The sequence below is a fragment of the Chenopodium album genome, chromosome 2, assembly GCF_948465745.1.
Source record: "Chenopodium album chromosome 2, dcCheAlbu1.1, whole genome shotgun sequence".
Classification (NCBI taxonomy): domain Eukaryota; kingdom Viridiplantae; phylum Streptophyta; class Magnoliopsida; order Caryophyllales; family Amaranthaceae; genus Chenopodium; species Chenopodium album.
This window is the reverse complement of record NC_137835.1, coordinates 29,777,880-29,799,430: the sequence shown is the minus strand read 5'-3', so window position 1 is coordinate 29,799,430 and position 21,551 is coordinate 29,777,880. Positions and strand designations below refer to the sequence as shown.

The 21,551-nt window shown below is 35.9% G+C and overlaps 1 long non-coding RNA gene across 1 annotated transcript; it reads left to right on the top strand.

Moving 5' to 3' along the window:
• Positions 1–17,894: 17,894 nt before the first annotated feature.
• On the top strand, positions 17,895–21,281 carry LOC145584921 (uncharacterized). The gene is made up of 3 exons (XR_014100450.1): positions 17,895–18,112; positions 20,218–20,520; positions 20,662–21,281. It is a non-coding gene; the product is annotated as an uncharacterized LOC145584921 (long non-coding RNA).
• The last annotated feature ends 270 nt before the right edge of the window (positions 21,282–21,551 follow it).

The window sequence follows — 21,551 nt, the reverse complement described above, 5'->3', positions numbered from 1 at the left end:
TGACAAAAATTGGAAGAGGGATAGAAAAGAGAAGAAAGATTAGAGCATTGATTTACTTTCAATTTATTAGACAATTTTATTTTCAAGTTAATTAAATTTTTAAGCCTTATTTAAATTCCATCAATAATGTAATTTTACTTTATTTTATTAATGCAATTTTCATATTTTTAAATTAAATTAGCATTTACATTTAATTTCCATTAAAGAAATGAAAACACTTTAATTATTTTTCTGAAAATTATTCGAGTACGGAGGTCGAAAATTTCCGAAAAACAACAAAATTTGCCCAGTTTATTGCAAAAAAATTGGCGTCGCGGTTTTAAGTCTGTCGCTAGACGCTGCTACTTGTCGCCAGACACTGCATTTGTCGGCCACGTTTGTCTTGAATTTTTCATGCCAATTGTTCTGAGTTTGACTTGTCGATGTAGGGATGCGAGATTTGTAAAAATTAAAGTGGTCGTACCCTATAAGGGTTACCTACGTATCCTTTCCTAAGGAATCAGGCCAAACGTAGCTCTCTTGAGTATCCTACTCAAGTAATTATGGGTAGTACTTCTTAAGTTGGTCAAGATTTGTCATGTTTGAGAACTCATTGCCATCCATATCAGTCAGTTTTGCAGCACCTCCAGATAGGATGGTTTTGACAATATATGGTCCAGACCATTTGGGTCTAAACTTGCCTCTTAGATCCAAAACATTTTTTCCTTAATGCCTTTAACACCAAGTCTCCTACTTTGATGTTTATTGTCTTGACTTTCTTGTTGAAGTGTATAGCCATACGGGTTTGATAGCATTGAGTATGATGTAGAGCTTCTAGTCGCTTTTCATCAAGTAGAATTAGCTCTTCATATCTTGCTCTAGTCCATTAAACTTCATCGAGTCTACTTTCCAACGCAATGTGTAGGGAAGGTATTTTTAGCTCTATCGGGTTGTACAACATCCATCCCATAGACTAAGGAAAATAGCGTATTTCCTCTTGACGAGCGAATTGACGTGCGATAACCCCACAGGGCAAAGTGGAGTTTGTCAAGCCAATCCTTGTAATTTTCTGTCATCTTCTTGATTATGGTCTTTAAATTTTTATTAGCTGCCTCAACTACACCGTTTGACTGAGGTCTGTATGGAGAAGAGTGATGATGTTGAATGCTATACTTTTGTAACAATTCTTCACATTCTGCTTGAAAGTGAGTTCCATTATCACTTATCATTTCATGTGGGACTCCATATCGACATATATGTTTCTTTTGATAGAAAGTGCTACATGCTTTGCATTGAGTTTTGCATATGATTTTGCTTCAACCCATTTAGTGAAGTAATTGATTGCTACTAAGATGTACTCATGGCCTCCTGTTCTTGGAGTAGTAACTTTTCCAATAATATCTATTCCCCATGTTGAGAATGGCCACGTTGATGTTTAGGTATAGAGGAGAGATGGAGGAACATGTTGTAAGTTAGCATGTGTTTGGCTTTTAGGGCATCTTTTGACATATTGATGGCAGTCCCTATTCATGGTAGTCCAATAATACCGTTCGCTCACTATTTTTTGGACTAGCATTTTGCCATTTACATGTGTTCCACATACTCCTTAATGGACTATTCTCATAGCCCTTTGGGCTTCCTTTTTGCCTACACATAGCAGAGCTCGACCTTTAGGTACCCTTTTGTGCAACTCGTCGTTTATGAGCGCATATTGAGAAGCCAAGAGTCTTAAGGCTCGTTTTGCTCTTTTTTTGGCATGGGGTGGATATTATCCTTTTGTGACATAGTTGAGGATGTCTGTAGACCAAGGTTCTTCTTCTTCTTCTTTGATCACTTCATCATCCTCTAAATCTTGAATATAAGCCGGTTTATGCCTTTTTTTTCTATCGTTAAAGGCATTTGCTCAATTTTCGTAGGAATCCTAACCATTGAGGCTAGTCTTGCCAAGGCATCAGCAAATTGATTTTCCTCTCTAGGTAGATATGTGTACTCTACCTTTTGTAATTGATTTGTGAGATTTTCCAAGTATGTTTGGTAAGGGGCCAAGCTTTCACTCCTTACTTTCCATCTTTTGGAAATTTGGTTGATGATCAACGAAGAATCTCCAAATATTCGCAGCTTCTTTTACTCCTAATGCCAATGTTGTTTCGAGGCCTACCACGCATGCTTCATATTCTGTAGCGTTGCTGGTAACGTCGAAATCTAGCTTTATGGAGATGTGAATATGCTCTTCTTTAGGTGATACCAACAATAGTCCTATGTCACATCCCTTTTGGTTTGAGGCTCCGTCAAAGTATAGTGTCCAAGTATCATCTTCTATGACCATCAAGTCTTCATCTAGAAAGTCATTCTCATGTATTGGTGTCGAATCTTCTATTGGGAAGTCCGAGACCACGGATCCTTTATTAGCCTTTTGAGGCATAAATCTTACATCAAATTGGGCTAAGTTTACTATCCATCTTGATTTTCGCCCATTTAGTGTAGATTTCTCGAAAAGGTATTTAAGTGGATCCATTCGACTACAAAGACTGTGTGAACGAGCATGTAATGTCTTAACTTGGTTGTGGCCCACATTAATGCGAGGCACAATTTATCAAGTGGTGTATAGCGTGTTTTGTACTCGAGCCTCTTTTTACTTAAATAGTATATGGCATTCTCTTTTCCTTCTACTTCTTGTGCGAGCATAGCCCCCATTGTCTCTTTGATGACTGTTAAGTACAACCTAAGAGGGATCCCTGGGAGTTCTGGTGCTAATACAGGAGGATTAACGAGATAGGCTTTGATCTTTTTAAAGGATTTTTGGCGCTTATCGTCCCATAATACTAGCACATTCTTCTTGAGCTTCTTGAATATTGGATCACATATTGTTGTTATTTGGATATGAACCTACTTATTTATTGTAACCGACCAATGAATTCCCAAATTTTCTTTTCGGTTTTTGGCGGTGGCATTGACATGATTTCCTTGATCTTGGTTGGGTCTATCTCTATTCCTCTAGAGCTAATGACGTATCCCAAGAGTTTTCCTGAGGTGACTCCAAAAGCACACTTGGATGGGTTCAACCTCATGTTGTATTTTCTTAAGGTTTTAAAAAATTTCCTTAAGGCTATCAAATTCCCTTGGCAATCTCTTGATTTTACAATCATGTCATCTACATAGACATAAACTTCTTTGTGCATCATATCATGGAGTAAGGCAGTCGCTGCTCGTTGGTAAGTGGCACCCGCGTTTTTCAACCCGAATGGCATCACCGTGTAACAGTAAGTTCCCCAAGGTGTTATGAACTTTATCTTCTCCATGTATTCTTCTGCCATGAGAATTTGGTTATACCCCGCGTATCCATCCATAAATGAGAGAAGTACGTGATTTGCTGTATTATCCACTACAATATCAATGTGTAGTAAAGGGAAGCCGTCCTTTGGACTTGCCTTATTTAGATCTCGATAGTCGACACACATTCTTACCCTCCTTCCTCTTTTGGAACTGGGACCACTTTGCGATCCATTCAGGGTATTTGGATACCCTGATAAAACCTGCAGTTATATGTTTTTGTACTTCTTCTTTTATTTTAAGAGCTACGTCGGGTTTCATTCAACGTAACCTTTTTTTAACAGGTTTCATTCCTGGAATTAGTGGTATTGTGTTTTGAGCTATTACTCTATTTATTCCTGGCATATCCTCATATGAACAAGCGAATACATCGATAAACTCTTTTAGTAGATTAATTAACTCGGTTATTTCATCTTTATTAAGTGTTAATATGATTTTAACTTCTTTTTTAATGGCTAGATCTTTTGAGATATCAACCGTTTCATTATCTTCAATTACCGGTGTTCTATTTTCAAGTGTTTCCATTGCTTTAATTATTTCTTTGTCATTTTCATTGTTAGTTACGCAATGCTCGTCAACTTAGGTTAAAGAGTGACACGAGGAGTAAGAAAATGAAGACATATTATTGAACTATTACATCAAATAGAGATATGTCCGCTAGGACTTGATTATAAACTATTCTAGGAGAGGGTGCTAAAACAGAAGAACCGGGAGAAAGTGCTACAACCAAGGACTTAGAAGACTCGATGGGGGAAGACTCTGTATCAGTCTTTGACTCAGAAAATTCTTCAAATATTAGTCCTTGTCCTGTTGTTATGGAGATCTTTCTTCTACTTGGAGTAGTCACCTTCACGGTCTTTCGCCATCCTTGAACTAATCCCTCTGCTAGAGTGATAAGCTTAGAAGGGTAAAAGCTATCACTTTGTAGTACCGTTTGAATGTGCAAGGAATTATCATCAATGTATGTTGGCTCATTCTTCTCATGCCCAAAGAGAAGTCTCATGACATTAAAGTCAAAGCATGGAGGTGCTTTCTCCTTATAGATAAGAGTTGGGACATCATCTAGAAATTTACAATCCAAGAAGATTTCAAAGCCAGGTTGTCTTATCCCATTCTTGACAACGGGTTCAGGAAATACATGAGATGGATAATCTTCTCCTTTTCTGATGAATTCTCCATTTAGGGTGAGAGGATAATGATCCATTAGGATTGCTTTATTTTGGGTACAAGCGATCCTACGTGTGTTGGCCTTTTCCCGGGCTCGCTTAAGGTCTTCTAGAGTCGGTTCAAAACCAAGTCCAAGAGTGTCCAATTTATGGAGGTCCAGGTAGTCCCATTTTCTTTGCTATCCCTTTCTTCTTTCCAAGAGTCATTCCAGGAAAGTGTCCTTGTTTTCTGAGGATAGCTTTTACTGTCATATTGGAGTGGAGGTCATAGTGAATAGGGGCCATCTTCCTCGATTAAGGAGACCTCTCACAAGTTTTCGTCATTTTCATCGCGCTCCACATTTATGATTGGATTCTCGATGGCCTTGATTCTCATTGGTGAAGCATTGATTGTTATAGGAATTTCTACAACTATAGCCTTCACTTGTTGATGAAGAGATGAAGGGATGACCTTTAGGTCATGAAGCCAAGGGTGTCGCAACAATAAGTTAAAGGATGCTTTAATATCTACAACTTGAAAAGTAGTAGCATGTTCTATGACTCCTGCCGTCATATTCATGGCGATGGTTCCAAGAGATTGGCTGCGATTATTGTCATAGGCTGTTATTTGTTGTGTAGATGGAGACAAGTCTTCATCCTTTATTCCCAACATTCTCGCAGTTCGGAGTGGACAGACATTAATTGCTAACCATTATCTACAAGAGTCATAGGTACGTTCATTCTCTTGCAGATTACTATGAGATTTAAGGCTTTGCTGTGTTTGTCACCTTCTTGGGGTAGATCCTTGTCAGAAAAGGTGATCAAGTTGCTGGGACTAGGAAGATCACTCGTGAGAAAGTTAGCCAACCCCCCAGGAATGGTTTCAGAATCTATATCTATTTTATCTAAAGCATTCATCACTACAACCCTATGTTGATGGGAAGTAGCTAAAAGTTTCCATACATTCATCTAGACCTTAGTCTTCTTTAGTTGTTTGACAATATCATTGTATTCTATGATGGGTATGGGAACTTGCTGAGTAGTAGGAATAGGTTTTTGCATGGTAATGGGAGGTATCATTCTACCGGATCTTGTGAGAACGTCTATGGGTGAATCTTCTCCATTCCAAATTTTGTCCACTGGATATATCGTGGAGAGTGAGGTTTCCTCCATATCCTTGAGGTAGACGTCCTCATCATCACTGTCCCAAACTCCATTGATGGTAGCATCTTTCTCTTGAGGAATTTGGACTAACTTTTTATTATCAATCAGTTTCTAAATTAAATCCTTAAATTTAATATAGTGTTCTATTGTGTGTCCCCCTGATTGATGATATGGACAGTAGAATTTGTCCGTCCTTTTTAGTGATTCAAATGGTCTCGGTTTGAGAGGTTTAATCTTGCCACTCTCGGAGAGCATTTTGAACATATTCGCATATGTAGTCCTAATCGAAGTGTAGGACTTATTGCTTCTTTTGGGCATTTCGACTACTTGGAGAGAAAATGGCTTCCACTTAGTATTGTATATAGGTATCATTTCTTCATTGACATGTTTAGTTTGTTCTAACTTTTTGCATTCAAGAACTTTTCTACACATGTCTATTGTTTTCCCATTGTTTATATGAAGTGAAAAACATCTTCTTTAGTGGCCGGTTGTTAAATTGGGGACCAATCACTCATGGCATCGAAGAATATTTCCTCTTCTTCTTCAAAGGCATGATTTTCTTCTACTTGTTTGATTAAATATGAGGGATCAACACAATTTTCCTCATCAGAAATAGCCAAAGAGTCAGAAAGTGGTGCACTATTGATACTTGGATTCTTGCTTGCAGGAGGCACTTTGAGTTTATTGTTATCAATCAAGTCTTGGATAGCTTCCTTTCGCTTCTAGAAATTCTCAGTAAGATGGTCCCTAACTTTATGGTATTTACAGTGTGCATTGGGGTTCCAATTAGCCGTTCTCATTTCGACTGGTGGGTCCCTAAATGCTCCAATAGGAGTTATAAGACCTTTTGCATGAAGACGGTCAAATGCGGTGTCATAACTCATACCATTAGGAGTAAAGTTTCTCCTAAATGGTTTCTTATGTCCTTGATTATTCATGGCGAGGACTTCATTCAGATTAAAGGCGCTAACATTATTTGAGTGGGTGGTTTTGGAAGAAGAAGGATTGTCGTTCTTCTTTCCTTTCCAGCCAATATTGGAGTTAGTGTTAGCAGCTTTTTGTTTTGCAAGGTCATCTTCAATATTAATTCCAATGTCATAAACGGCCTTGAAGGTATTCAAGTTGCTTTGGTACTTAAGATGTTTGGAATACTTTTCCTGGAGATTCTTTATGAATAATCTCACAGACTCTTTTTCAGTAGGTACCTCAATCATTTTAGAAGAGGTTTCCTTCCACTTATTAAAGAGACAAGTAAAACCTTCATTCTCTTTTTGCTTCAGTATCTCAAGCTCCCTATGATCAGTTTCAGCTTGAATATTACATTTAAACCGATCAATGAAAGCGTTTACAATAGCATCCCAAGTAGAGGTTTTCTCTTTGTCAAGGGAAAAGAACCATTGTTGACAAACGGTTTCAAGAGATAGAGAAAATAAGGAATGAAATACTTTCCTATCTATCCCCTTAATATTGTATATTGACTTGAACCTAGGGATGTCATTAGCATTGAACTTCTGCGGAAGAAGCTCCTTGTCCACTAGGACCCCTTGTGAGCTAATGCCCTAGAATCTATAGTCATTGGAGAGTTTTCTCAAGCATTCTTCCATGAGCTCCATTTGTTGTTGCTTGACAAGGTCATTGATTTGAAAAGCCATAGTCTTCAACAATTCACTTAAATTGGCTACGTCCATCCTGAGTTCATTGACTTCTTCCTAAGACGCCATTATCTTCTTAGCTTTTCTTTTCCGACTAATGGGTTTGTCAAAAAGGAATACTTGAGCAAAGGTGTTGTCCTTGATTAATCGCCCTTCCTTTCTTAACCAAGCGATGTAAATTAAACCATTTATTTATTTTAATGACTTGACTCAAATTGTCTTTGACTTTATTAGTTTAAAAAACAAAAATAGGTTGTATTTTTGAGGATCAAGTAAGGGTTCAAACAAGTATGGTTTCATTGGAGGATTAGTATCCACTTACCCCCTTAAAAAAATGATGGAAAACACATGTACACAAGACTCTCTAGGGATGGTCAAAGTGTGACATACATATTAGGTGTGTGCTTTAATAGTGAGTGTGAGTGACATGCTTTGACTCTTGTGTGAGACCATGTGACTATGTGCCTAGACTCAATTAAGGACTGAGCATGATTAATGTCATTAATAAACTGATTAAACTGTTTAAGCAAATTGATTAATTGGACTCGTAGTGAAGACTCAAGCAAAAACATGGAATGTCGCCGGACGACAGGACTGTCGCCAAATGATAAGTATTAGTGCCATACAACAACATTTTCGCCTTGCGCTAATCACTAGCGCGTGGCGCTACAGTCCAAACCTCTGCGCCATTGCTAGAACATTATCCTGGGACTGTTTCTAGTATTTTACTCTAAAGAGACAAACTTAAAGTCGTGCTAAGTCAAGTTTGATCAATTTATTTAGACTTTAATCATTTATTTATTTATTAATTAATTTAGCAAAATCCTTTAGTCAATAATTAGTTTATGTAAACTCATTCACAAGTCAAACAAACGGTTAGTGGAAACACATATTGTAACACCCTAGAAATTCCTTCCCTTTAAAATATTTGCTTTACTCTTTTAAAAAAACAAAATAGGAAATTCTAAGACATTACCGCCACCGTGAATACGGCTAAGGCAATTATCAAAGACACACATCGGAAGACTAATTTCAAAACCATTCAAAACAAGTCAACTTAAGAAGTCAACTAAACAAAAGTAAAGTCAACGAAAGTCAAATAACATCAACTTACAATTTGGAACCATTGTAGGCCCTTATTAAAACAAATTAAATATGTAAAAACATTGAGTTAGTCTCATAAGTATCCATAATATAAAATAATCAAAACATTAAACACATCATAAAATAATAGAAACTAGCATGATTCGCTCTTCACTCATGCCCCATCATGAATATGCTTCAATACCTTAGAAGCTTATCTCTACTTGTTTTTCACTACTCTCCATTAAAAATGGGTGATTGTAGGGACAAGATAAAGACAAGGCCAACAAACACACAATCAACAAAGCTGAGTACATAAGCGTAATTAAAACACTAATATGCATTTACCTATCAACACACAACTTACCTTGTTGCACTTATTTTTCGAGCACACAACATTCAACAAAACTTCTTAGCTAGACAAATACATAATTTATTTAGTGTTGATTATGCATCGAACGGGTTTCTCACTCAACCTCCCCCAATAAATAAGGTTACTGACACGAAAGTTAACTTTGCCAGCATCAAAACCACTCATACGTGGCGGAATTCCTGCGCATAATAATAATAAAAGGAATGTACAGCGTCTTGTACTCTTGTAGAAGTTATGATCAAATATAACGTCACATAACTCCCCCATGTGTTCATACTCAAGGCATATACTTTCCAAGAGTTTTGGTGCATAATCTCTTTCCTTTTACGTTATTTACAGATTATTAGACTTGGTGATGACTCTCAAACCATAATCATTCAATCAACTATAATCATTCAATCAACCAAATATACCAATTTAGTTCTTGAATAATTAGTGACCACATAATATTTAATGTTGAATCCTTTTTAATTCTACATCGGTGTCAATGACACCTTAAACGCATAAAGCGCCACAAATCATATCCCTCGGTGTTAAAAACACCTTAAGTGCACTAATAAGTCACCAACATACAAATTATTCCTCCTGTACATAGACTTATATAGCTCCTTCCTCATCCTTATAGCATCAATAAAAATTATATGAACCATAATAAAATTCCTTTTCAATATTTCAAACCAAATTAAACATTTAGTTTAATTAAACATGCTCTCTAACATGCAACACATAAATGTGGTTCATAAATAATATTACAAACTATCATTTTCCATTCAATAATCCACCACAAGTAAATCATGCTTTATAATCCAATCACCAATAACATCAAAATCATAATTTCCATTCCAAATCTAGCATGATACTACTTGAAATCAATTAAACACATTTAGCATGCTACTACATCAATATAATTATGCTAAGTACGCGAACGTACCTCAAATAAGCCCTTAAAGTAGCCGATTACCCTACAACAGTTCCCGAATCAAGTCTCCTACATAAAGGGACAATAATACTACATTAATTACCCTTGTATACATAATTTTCAGCAACTTAAATTCACTTTAGACTACTTAAAATAATCTGAAAATTATTTAAAAACCCCTAATTAAACTTTTCTTTAATGGGTAATTAAACCCTTTCAATAAAATCATAATTCTACTACATTAAATAAAATTCCAGCAACATTACTTTGTTAAAAACTCTTTAAAAACTCATCAAAATCATATCTTTATACTTATTGGTTAATTAATCAAAATCAATGGGTATTTAAAACCCTCAAATTAATTGATAAAAGAACCCTAAAAATCAACACTTTAATAAATTAAAACCCTAACTTTTACTACTTTACAAAATTTGAAAATTAAACACTTTATTATTTAAAATTTACAATCTTTAATCATTAAAACATCACTTTTATGCTTAATTAATCAATAGAACCCTGGGTTTTAAAATTATAAAACCTGAAAATTATATAATCTGGAAATATTAGTTTACAACATCAAAACATAGTTTTGATACTAATTTAATCAATTTTAAACAATAAAAATTAAACCCAAACAGTTTAACAAGCATTAAGCATAAATAAAATAAACTCAAGGAGAGAGAGAGAGAGAGGGAGGGGCAGCCACGGTGGAGGAGGCGGGTTGTCGCGCGGTGGTTCCGGTGAGGTAGCCTCCATAACCAAGTTATTCTTGTGAGAACTCCTCGGGAAAACAAGAGGAAAAATAAGAAAAGAAAGAAAAAAAAAAAGAAAAGAAAGGAGGGAAAAGAAAAGGAAAGGAAAAGAAGAAAAAAAAAAGAAAGAAAAAGGGAAAATAGCTTACCTTGACCATTTAACCTTTTGGGTGGCCAAATTTTGGAGATTGAATGAATATTTATAGTGTAGGGTTGTTTAGGGTAGGTTTGGGCTTTATAAAAATTGTGGACTTGAATAATACAATAGGTAGCTCAAATGTAAAAATAGAATGATTGGGTTTATTATGAAGATAGGCTATATTCAGATTGAATACTTATTAACCCAAAAATTAAACCTCGTATTATTTACATCCCATAATAAAAATAATTTGACACAAAATTATATTTTATATTTAAATAAATAATATATAAAAATACATTAAAAATACGGGGTATTACACATATAGGTTATGCACAAACAAATAATGCACAAGTAATAAAATAGTCACAATATGATGCTATGAGTTTGCAACCTAACCATGGCTCTAATTCTCCAAAATTCAGGATATGGGTTAGTAAAAAATGGTCCATGGTTATGAGTCTGGATGCACCGCGCGGAAGCCTTACCTTTCGAAGGGTTGGTGCTAGTGGATGGGACCTCGCGAGTTAAACTCGCTTCCATGGTTTGGTGAATTCAACAAACTCGGATGTATCCTTCTTTGCCAGGAGCGTTCGATTGGGTAGATGGAGCGTGAATTCCAAGAGGGTTATGGCCATATGTAGAACACATATGGGTTTCAGAAAAAAGGGAAAAACCCAATCCGGAAGTAAAACCGAGCAAACAGTATTAGAAAACTGGTCGAAACAAGAAGGTAGATTTCTGGCTCGGTATTGGAAGAATTTAGCGCGAGAAAATAGTTTCTGTTGCCAGACGAAGCCACTGTCACCAGGCGATAGAGCCTTCGCTCGTTGATGACACTATTTTCTCAGCGCTAATTCCTACATGCCTCGGCAACTTTCTATTCTTGAATTTTTCCAGTTTTTTCATAGCGTTATTTCAACTTTAGTTGTGAAAGATATTTCCATAATTTCCTACGTGTAAAAATCCTATGTTTTTTACACAATACGGGTGATCTTTCCAATGCGAACCTTTTTATGCTTATTCCAATAATGTTAATCAAAATTACGCACATGAAATACTTATAACTTTTCGAGTCTCATCCACTCATTCTAAATTATTGCCAAAATAAATTTTAGGAATTAAAATAGAGATCCTCACCAGCGGAGTCGCTAAAAACTGCAGGGAATTATTCAAGCATCCCACACTTGAGCCACACGGTGATAATACACTTAAGCATGGTGGCATCCAAAGGGAAGGAAGCTAAAGTAAAAGAGTCGCCAACAAGTTTTAAGAACTTGTAAACCATTCACAGGGTGAAGGTTACACCCCTTAACGATCCATGAGAACGTTAACTCCAATAGGTCTGGAACCATGACTGGAAGTTCGGGGATAAACGTACAAATCCAACCTAAAAATAGACCTCTACTTTATTCTTCTCGTATTAATGTGCGTTTTCTTACTAACATGCAATTAATAGGTTAATCCTAAACCTGTTTAATCAATGTTGGTCTAATATTAATGCATAAACAAATATATTATTGGCGATCACTTGAATTATAATCATATTAACCTAAACCAGATTATTAATTATCTTTATAAGTGTGATTACAAGTACAAATTCCTTTTAAACATTCATAAAAGGCATGATCAAGAAATAACAATAATAATACATCAAGTACCTTAATAATAACAATCATCATAATATTAATAATATTCTCAATCTCAATAAAGCATAATAATATTATTAGCAAGATCCTAGGCATGATACTAACAAGATTAATAACAAATCCTAGCATGTCACTAAACATTAAAGATCAAATCTTCATCCCTAACATGATACTAACATGATATTAGGAAAAAAATAGGAAGCTTCATAAACATACATAATATGAGAAATATTAATTAACCATAAACATGATACTAGGAAGCAATAAAACATCCTAACAAGATACTAGGAACCAACAAAATAATCTAAGCATGCTTTCTATATCAAAGAATAATAAAGTAAATTAAATCACTTACTTCGATTCCTCGTATCTCTTTCTAATAGTAAAATACACGCGTTAGTAACTTCAAGGAAAAATAATAAATTAAATAATTGAAATAGAGATTTGGGACAAACCCTCAGAAATTATCAACCTTTCACGTCTAGGTCGAAGGCAACTTCGAACTTGGCTAGGTGTGTCTAGAACTAATGAATGTGGAATTTTGTGAAAGAGAAGGTTTAGAAAAAGAATAGAGAGAGAGAAAGCTTATAGCTTTTAGAGAGAGAGATGATGGGGAATAATGATTGTGAGTGAATTAAAACATGAGATACAACCCCTATTTATAGAAAAAATAGTTCGTAATCAAATCAAGTCATATTCGGAATAAAACACCTCATGTCGCCAACAACAAGAGTTAGCGCCAGGCAACAACTGTCAGCGCCACCAGGTGATAGCTGTTAGCGCCAGGCGAATGCCTTGTTGTCTTGCGCTAAGTCAGAATTAAAACGCGCTTTCCACGCGGAATCCTCTTCTTAATACGATTAATCAGCTAATTCCACGTTGATCAGATTTAAATCATGTTTGTGACAAATCACATATTTTATTCAAAATAAAACTCTTTAAAATATAAATATTAATCCTAATCTTATTAAAATTAAAAAGAAACTTCAAGATAATTCTAGAAGATTAATATTAGTCCTAATAACTTTAGGAATAATAATTAATAGGCCCTCCTCTAGATAATTGGGCCACATGTAAAATCATTTTGGGCCAAATCTAATTTAATCCATAAATTCCTCATTATTCATCGGAATTGGGCTTATAATATATCGTTGGAAAGCTATTTTTGAGCTCAATCCAACTAAACTATTATTGGACCCTTATCATGGACCAAACAAAATTGGACTGTGTAGGTGTCGTTCGAAGTACGCCTACGTGAAAGCATGTTGTGAATATGCTTGACACACACAGGATGTGGGAATTGACGTATACAATTAGGGACAAGGAAAATAGGGATCTGCCAACAAGTTTTTAAGGAACTTGTAAACCGTTTACGGATCATAAAAGGCAACCACGATTAAGGGACGTACAATGAAAGGCAACAACGATTGACCCGTGAAGGTTACACCCCATTCATAATCCATGAGATTACTAACTCCGTATAATTCGGAACCACGAAAGGAGGATCCGGGATGATGGTACGAAGTGAGTCATGTAGTCACATTTGCCCGTATTGGCCTCTACTTAATTCTTATAGTGAAAAGCATTCCTGGGATCTCAAAGGCATACAAAAAAAGATTCAATTTGCTCCAAACTATTATTAGGCTAAATTGGTTGAATATTAATGCAACATATAATTCTAAAATATTAGTGATCACTTTATTAAACAACAAGATTAAAAAGGAACCAAAACCGGTTGTCCAAGTTATCTTATTAGGCGTGATTTTCAATTACATATTCCCTCGAACATGAAATATGGTGATCAATAAATATAATAAAATAAGCATTAATATTGGAAGCAATTTAACAATAAATCCAACAATATAAAATTATTAGAAAAATAATAGAAATAAAAGGAACATGATTCTTACTTTGATTTTGTTTGCTTGCAACTATAAAATAATAAATGAGTTAGTAATTGTAAGGAAAATTAATAAAACAATAATTAAATTCAATTTAAATTAAATAGAGTTGATTTGGGGTCAAACCCTCAAACAATTCTACCTTTCACGCCTTGGTTTAAGGACAGAACCTCGAGTAAAGTACGGACTCCTTGGAGTTGCTTAAGGAAGGAATTATTATAGAAGAAGGGTAGGCTAGTGTTTAGGCTAGAGCATAGAAGAGAGAAAAAGAGAGCTAATTGATGCCCCGTACATCATAAATAAGGGGGTATGTATAGGGAAAATGAGTAAAGGGAACACACGGAACCCTAAAATGGATAAAAACCCTAAAAAGACTGTCGCGACATGGGAAAATATGCCGCAACACGGCAAAAATTGCCGTGACACGGTGGTCCATTGTGTGAGGCGGGATATTTTTGTGAGACACGGGAAAAATTTGAACTACGAGAGGTAATACGGGTGAAAGGATTACGCGAAAAAAACACGAGAGTATCTAGTGTCACAGCACTGGAACCGTGTCACGGGAAATCACACCATGGCGCGGCATTGAGCCCTGTGACGCGGTGCATTTTGCCGTGACGCGGCAGATTCTGCGTTTATTTTTCCGTCTAAATACATTTTTGCCCTAATTTCATTCAGCCTTTTAAAGTGCCGATTGATAATTTCGGGCCATTTTTGATTTATTATTTATTAATTGGGCCAAAATAATAAATAAAATATAAAGGTTTGGGCCAAAATTAAAAATAAAATATTTTTTGACTAAACATCAAGACTGATTCATGGACTATTAAAAACTGAATTTAATTAAATACTATTTTTTAAGCACTCTCGGGATTAAATACTGAACCCGACCAATAATGGCGGTGAAAGATTGTTCATCATCGGGTTTGGTTTTGGGGAGACATTTTTAGGTGTCAACAGAAGCCCCCACTTTGACTGAGTTTGTAGAAATAACAGTTTTGAAAACGATAGTCAAAGTAGTCGATAGGGACAGAGAATAATTTAAGACGTTTTGCGCTTAATCACTCTGTATAAGCCGATACCTGCAGAATAATGTTAGTTTCACAGATAAAAGAGTAAAGGGATAGAATATGTATCTGACACCTGTGAATCGATGACAAATGAGTTTGATAGCTTCCTATGCTTGAAGGAATCCACCAGATGATGTTTCGCTGAAACACTTTCCATGCCTGAGGAGAGTTGACTGATGAATTTGGTAGCTTTCTAAGCCTTAAGAAGCCTACCGAATGATACTTTCCATGCCTGAAGAAAGTCGTTATATGATTTTGGCGTTTTTCTATGCTTGACGAAATCTACCGAATAATACTTTCCATGCTTGAGGAAAGTCGACAGAATAATTTTGCTATTTTTCTACACAAGAAGAAATCCACCTATAATGCTTTCCATGATTGAGGAATGCCGACTTGGCGGTTTTCTATACTTGAAGAAAAATCCACCGATAATGCTTTCCATGCTTGAGGAAAGCCGACTTGGCGGTTTTCTATACCTGAAGAAAAATCCACCGATAATGTTTTCCATGCTTGAGGAAAACCGACAACTGATATAATCGCTGATTTCTTTACTTTGAGAGGTGACAACAACCGACAATTTTCCATGCTTGAAGAAAAAACTTGTCGAATGAAATCAACAAGTCTCTGTGCATCGAGAATCTTGCTCCATGAAAAAATAATGGTTTGATTGTCCCCGAACGTGGGCCGTAGATGACTTACCTTCAAGTCGACTATCCGACCATATAAGGTGTTAAAAATGTCGAAAATGTGATCCTGACGCTTGTTAGGGGTACACAGGTAATTTTGGGTCCCTTTAAATACCAATTAAAATTTTCCGCACAATTCCGGTGAAAAAATAAATGTCCAAAAGTTGCGGAAAGTCATTCCAATTTAGTCAGAGATGCCAAAATATTCGCCAAGAGGTTTAAAGAGCGTGCAGGACACACAAGTAAGCACCGCATCACATGGAAAATTCCCGCGACACGGTGTCAGATCCCATCTAACGGTGGGAAATCCCGTGACACGGGATATTTTTCTTGCTGAAATATTCAACGCGCCACGATAAAAACGTCGTGCCACGCGAAGAAAAGCTGTTACACGGTAACGGGACAAGAGGAACGGGAACGGAGCCGCGTAACGACTACGTTTTTAGCTTTAAATTCGAGCTGCTGCTTTCCCATTTTGTTAATTTTGCTTCGCCATTTTCATTCTCTTAATCTTCTTCTGTTCTCTCTTCTCCTTTTTTTTCATTTTTTATTTCGACGGTCACCGTGCCATAGAGTTCAGCACCGGTGCACGTCAGACTTCACCGTGTCGCGGCGTCTGTGACCACGTCGCAACGTTTGTTTTTCGCCTTTTTGTGTTGGTTTCGCCGTTGCTGCTGTTCGAGTGCTCACCGCAACTGCTACTGCCTTTTTTCTCCACCGTTTTGAGTGGGATTGCACTGTGACACACACCTGCTACCGTGTCAAGGTGGCTGGTTGCTGAGCCGCGGTGTTAAGACTACTGCTTGTTGTAGTTCTTTGAGCTTAGAGCTCAATTCTCCACCAAATTCACTCCAAATTTTTTCTATTGTCCTCATTTTCGAATTCGTACAAGGATCCATGTAAGTTTTCTTTGCTTTTTGTCTCAAATTTTTTGTAAAATGCCATCTTTGCTTGAAACCCAAAAAAAAAAAAAGCAAATTAGGGGTTTTCGATTTTGAGCTTCTATGTCAAAATTCTTTCCATGAATTAGTTTGTATATGAATGTATGTTTGTTTGTGAGAAATTTGAGATCAAGTTTGTGTGATTTGGTGAAGAATTGAGCAAATCACCCATTTTTGGTACTACTTGTGTGAAATGGTGTTCTGGTTGTCCATGTCATTTCTTAGCACTTGAAATGGTGATATACTGGTTGTAGATCTTGTAAAATATGCCATGATGTGTCAATCTATTGTTTTTGTGCAATTTCGAAACATGCTTTGTTTTTGTGTATGTACTATGTCGCCATGGAGAACATAGTATTATGCAATTAAAAGAACTGTAGTATTAGTTCGTCATAGAGAAACTAAGTACTAGAAATAATTCCATTATTTTGCTAATTTTTAGCCTTAAGGTAAAAATTTTGCATATAATAGAAAATGCAACTTGAGATAGTTGTTAAGCCGCTTTCGAATAAATAACTAAATAACTTAGGAAATGATTCTAATTATTTAGATTTTTTTTAATGTAATAGCATGCCTAGACAACGAGATCGCGATCTTTCTACTCGTGGCCGGCGTCAGGCTTTTCCAGAGGACACTCCCACAATTCCCGAAGGCATGGATGATGATGTCTTAGAGACTGAACCTCTTCCTTCTACGGGTAGGGGTAGGTGGATTCCACACTACCACAAAAATTAGATTACACATCACAAAATATAAAACGGTTATCAAAGATAGGCGTTCTCCAGAAGAATATAGAACGCATTTGTGCAAGAGGCGTTTTATGAGTTATTAAATATAGAACGGTTAGAATAGTTAATCATTCTCTATTTTTTTTACTCAAATAATAAAAAACAAATAATTATTCATTTTAGATGATACAGAACGGTCATCTTGACAAACGTTTTATATTTCTTTTTTATTCTACATTTAAAAACAAAAAATTGGAGGGATATTTATGTGGACCATTGGGATATTTATAATTACCCTAATTATTCAAAGGCTGCTTAACATAATTGAAACGCTTTTATATTGCACTATCACTATTCACTAGAGTATCAAACTATCAACTGCTTACTGCTTCAAAAAAACGATGAAAAGTGAAACCTCTTGTTGCTCAATTCACCAATAACTGCTTCGTCGCCCTACCGCCCCACCGTCGTTCCATCTCCCCACTGTCGTTCCACCGCCCCACCGTCGTCCCACCGCCCCACCGTCGTCCCACCGCCAAACTATTTAACGTCTACTTCACCGCACCGCACCGCTCCGCTACACCACCACTGCACTTTCCAAGTAATTCATTCAAATTTTTCTTGATTTGGATGAATTTGTCAATCTAATTGTATTAATCAACCGAATTTTTCAATTCAGCTGTAGTGAATTCATATTTTTCATCCATTACAGTAATTTCGATCGAATTTTTAGTGGATTAAAAAAAATTCACAATTTTAGTTTTTGGGAAATAATTCAATCAATTCTTATAAAAGCAAATAATTCAATAGAATTGCAGTTTTTTCAATCAAATTACACTTAATTTATTCGAATTACAAGAAATTTCAGTATTAATCAAAATTATTTTCGCCAAATTATTCTTACCTAGGTCAAATATAGAACCTTATTAGATAAAGAAAGAGGTGTAGGGGAAATTGATTACCACTAAATTATTATGTTCTATTAATTTCAAAATATTGGGAATGAGGGACATGAAGGCTTTTAATAAAGCTCTACTCGCTAAGCAAGCTTGGAGGATCCTAAACAACACTCCCTCACTAATGGTTAAAACTCTGAAAAATACGTACTTCCAAAATTCTGAATTTATGTATGCTATGGTGGGTTCTAATGCGAGTTATACTTGGAGGTCTATATTATCTGCTCGAGACCCGCTGAAAAAAGGGGCGGTGAAGTCTATTGGGAAGGGTTGTAGCATTGATATTTGGCACGATCCTTGGGTGCCTTCCCTTCCCGGTTTCCGCACTTTTCAGAATGAAACTCATAGTGAGGACTCCCCTAAAGTGGTGCATGATCTAATTAATTCTATTTCCCCCAAGGAAGCTGAAGCTATAATGAATATCCCTGTTGTTTGCCTCTATGATATGGGTAAGTGGATGTGGGTACACTAAAAAAAGGGGGAATTTTTTTGTCCAAAGGGCCTACTATGTGCAATTGCAGGCTAATCAAACTTATCGTGCTTCTATCTCTGATGCGAGTTGGATCACTATTTGGGGAAAGCTTTGGAATGCAAATATACCTCTAAAAATCAAGCACTTTGGCTGGAGAGCTCTTCAGAATAACATCCCTGTTAGAAGCATTCTGAAAAAAAGAAATATTTGTGAGAATGATGGTTGCTCGTGCTGTGGTGTGGCTGCTGAAACAATCATACACTCCCTTTTCACTTGCTTTGAAGCTAAGGTCATTTGGTACCTTTCTCCTCTTCATCTTGATACTAGCAAGTGTGAAGACTCCTCTTTTCTGGTGTGGTGCAGCAAGTTGGAGCACTATTATAAGGATAAAAATTGGTGGGATATTTTTTGTTGCTTAGTGTGGGAAATCTGGTTGAAAAGAAAGACTCACTATTTTGAGAAAAAAAATCATGACTTTAGAGAAGGTGATTTGCAAGGCAATGAATATGGTGGGTGAGTACGAGAAAGCTAATGAAAAAATTCCTTATGAGATGTGTGAGAGGCAAAGTGTTAACAAGAAGCGGTCTCCTTCTGCTGTTGGGTACTATAAGATTAACTCAGATGTTGCTGTGTTTGGTGACAACATGATAGGCTTGGGTGGGATCATGAGAGATCACCTTGGTGATGTTATGGCAGCAACTTGTTGTTTACAGCATGGGTGTTTTGAGGTGGATATTGATGAAGCTCTTGCAGCAAGACATTGCCTGACCATTGCTTTGGATGCATGACTGCGTGATTTAGTACTGGAAACTGACTACAGCAAGTTGTACCAGTATTTACAGCATGGGAAATGTGAAACTTCAGCCTTTGGTGTTATTGTTAGTGATATTCTTCTCTTGGCTAGCTCTTTCTCTAGTATTTCTATTTCACAGGTTGGTAGAGATGGCAATTGTGCCGCTCATTTATTAGCTAGAGGCAGCATTGAGTTTGGTGAGATGAGAGTATAATTAGAACTTAGAAGAAGTGCCACATTATGCTTGTAATACCGTGCTGCTAGATTTAACTAGCCTGGAGTAATATTATGCTCAGATTTTTTGTCCAAAAAAAAAAAACAAAAAAAAAACTCTAAGTTGCAAATTATTTTAGAAAAATTGATTTGCTTTTCTTTTCTTTCATAAAAGGGTTGGTTATGAGATGCTGTGATTGAAATCCAGTTATGATTTAATCTAATTCTAGTGATGTATAAGAGTAGTAATGGTGTTTGTGGATTTTGGGTAGCTGATTGTGAAGAGAGAAGAGCAGGAAATCAAAATCTTATGGAAGTGAATTTATAATAATAGTAAGGTGGCAGAGTTGATTAAAGGAAAATTTCTTGTTGGTTGATTGTGAAGAGTTGAACTTGATACGTTAGTGCCCCTCCTTCCCTGACACTGGTAATATTTGTTGATTATATCTGCATCCTACTTTTGAAACTATAACGTCAACTTATCCATCTCTTAACAGTTAACAGGCACTTTTGCTAAGTCATCCAAAGAAAGACATGGTGACATTGCAGAATAACAACCATTTATAAAGTACTCTGTATGTATCTTTTTCATACTCTTTTCTTTATCTAGCTTTTCCTTTCATATAAGTTGAATTCAACCAAAATTTAGAAGAATGGATATAGTACCTAGAAGTACTACTAATTTTAACCTCTTATCTAAAACTGTGTTGATGCAGGTTTTCTGGTCTATAAATTTAGGTTTTGTACAAGGATTTCCAGAGGATGTTCAGGAGGCCGAGTCTTAGGTTCTTTGACACGATGTTTTGCTTTTGCACTAACTATACTGTTAGTTATGTATTTTCGATAATGAAGCCAATTTGGACTCAATGTACCTGTATTCATTGCAGAACCTGGTTTGTGCGAAGAATTTGGTGATAGACAAGAGCATCCAAAAAGCATACATTGAAGCAATCAGATCTGCTCAACATTTCATTTATATAGAAAAACAGTATTTCCTTGGATCATCATATGCTTGGCCAAATTACAAAAATGCCGGTTTGAAAATTTTTGTTTCCCTTTCTTATAATCTTGCTGTTGAGGTTGTTTAGAAAATGTGAATGTTCCTGTTGGATTCGATAGCTAGTTTGCTTAATGACTTTGTACTGGCAGGTTCTGATCATTTGATACCAATGAAGTTGGCCTTGAAGATTGTTAGCAAAATCCGAGCCAAAGAGAGATTTGTTGTCTAAGTTGTCATCCCTATGTGAATTGTAGATCAATATGGTATTGGTATATCTAAGAATTATTTTTTTAAAATCAACATTAACTAGAAAGGTGTTTTGATATTAAACTCAGGTATTTATTTGTACAGAACAAATTTTGTATGGATGGTAGAATTTAATTGTGGTTAGATGTTTTAAATTATATATATGAAGTATATTTTGATGGCTTTTGTCGTATTTGGAAATATTTTTGTTAATTTTGTTATACAAAAATTTATATTGCACGTATACAGGATCATGGATTTATTTTTACATAGGAAATGTGAAAATTTTCTTACAGGATAAATGTACAAGATAAAAAATAGGAATACAACAAATACAGGTCTAAAATGAAATACAAAAAT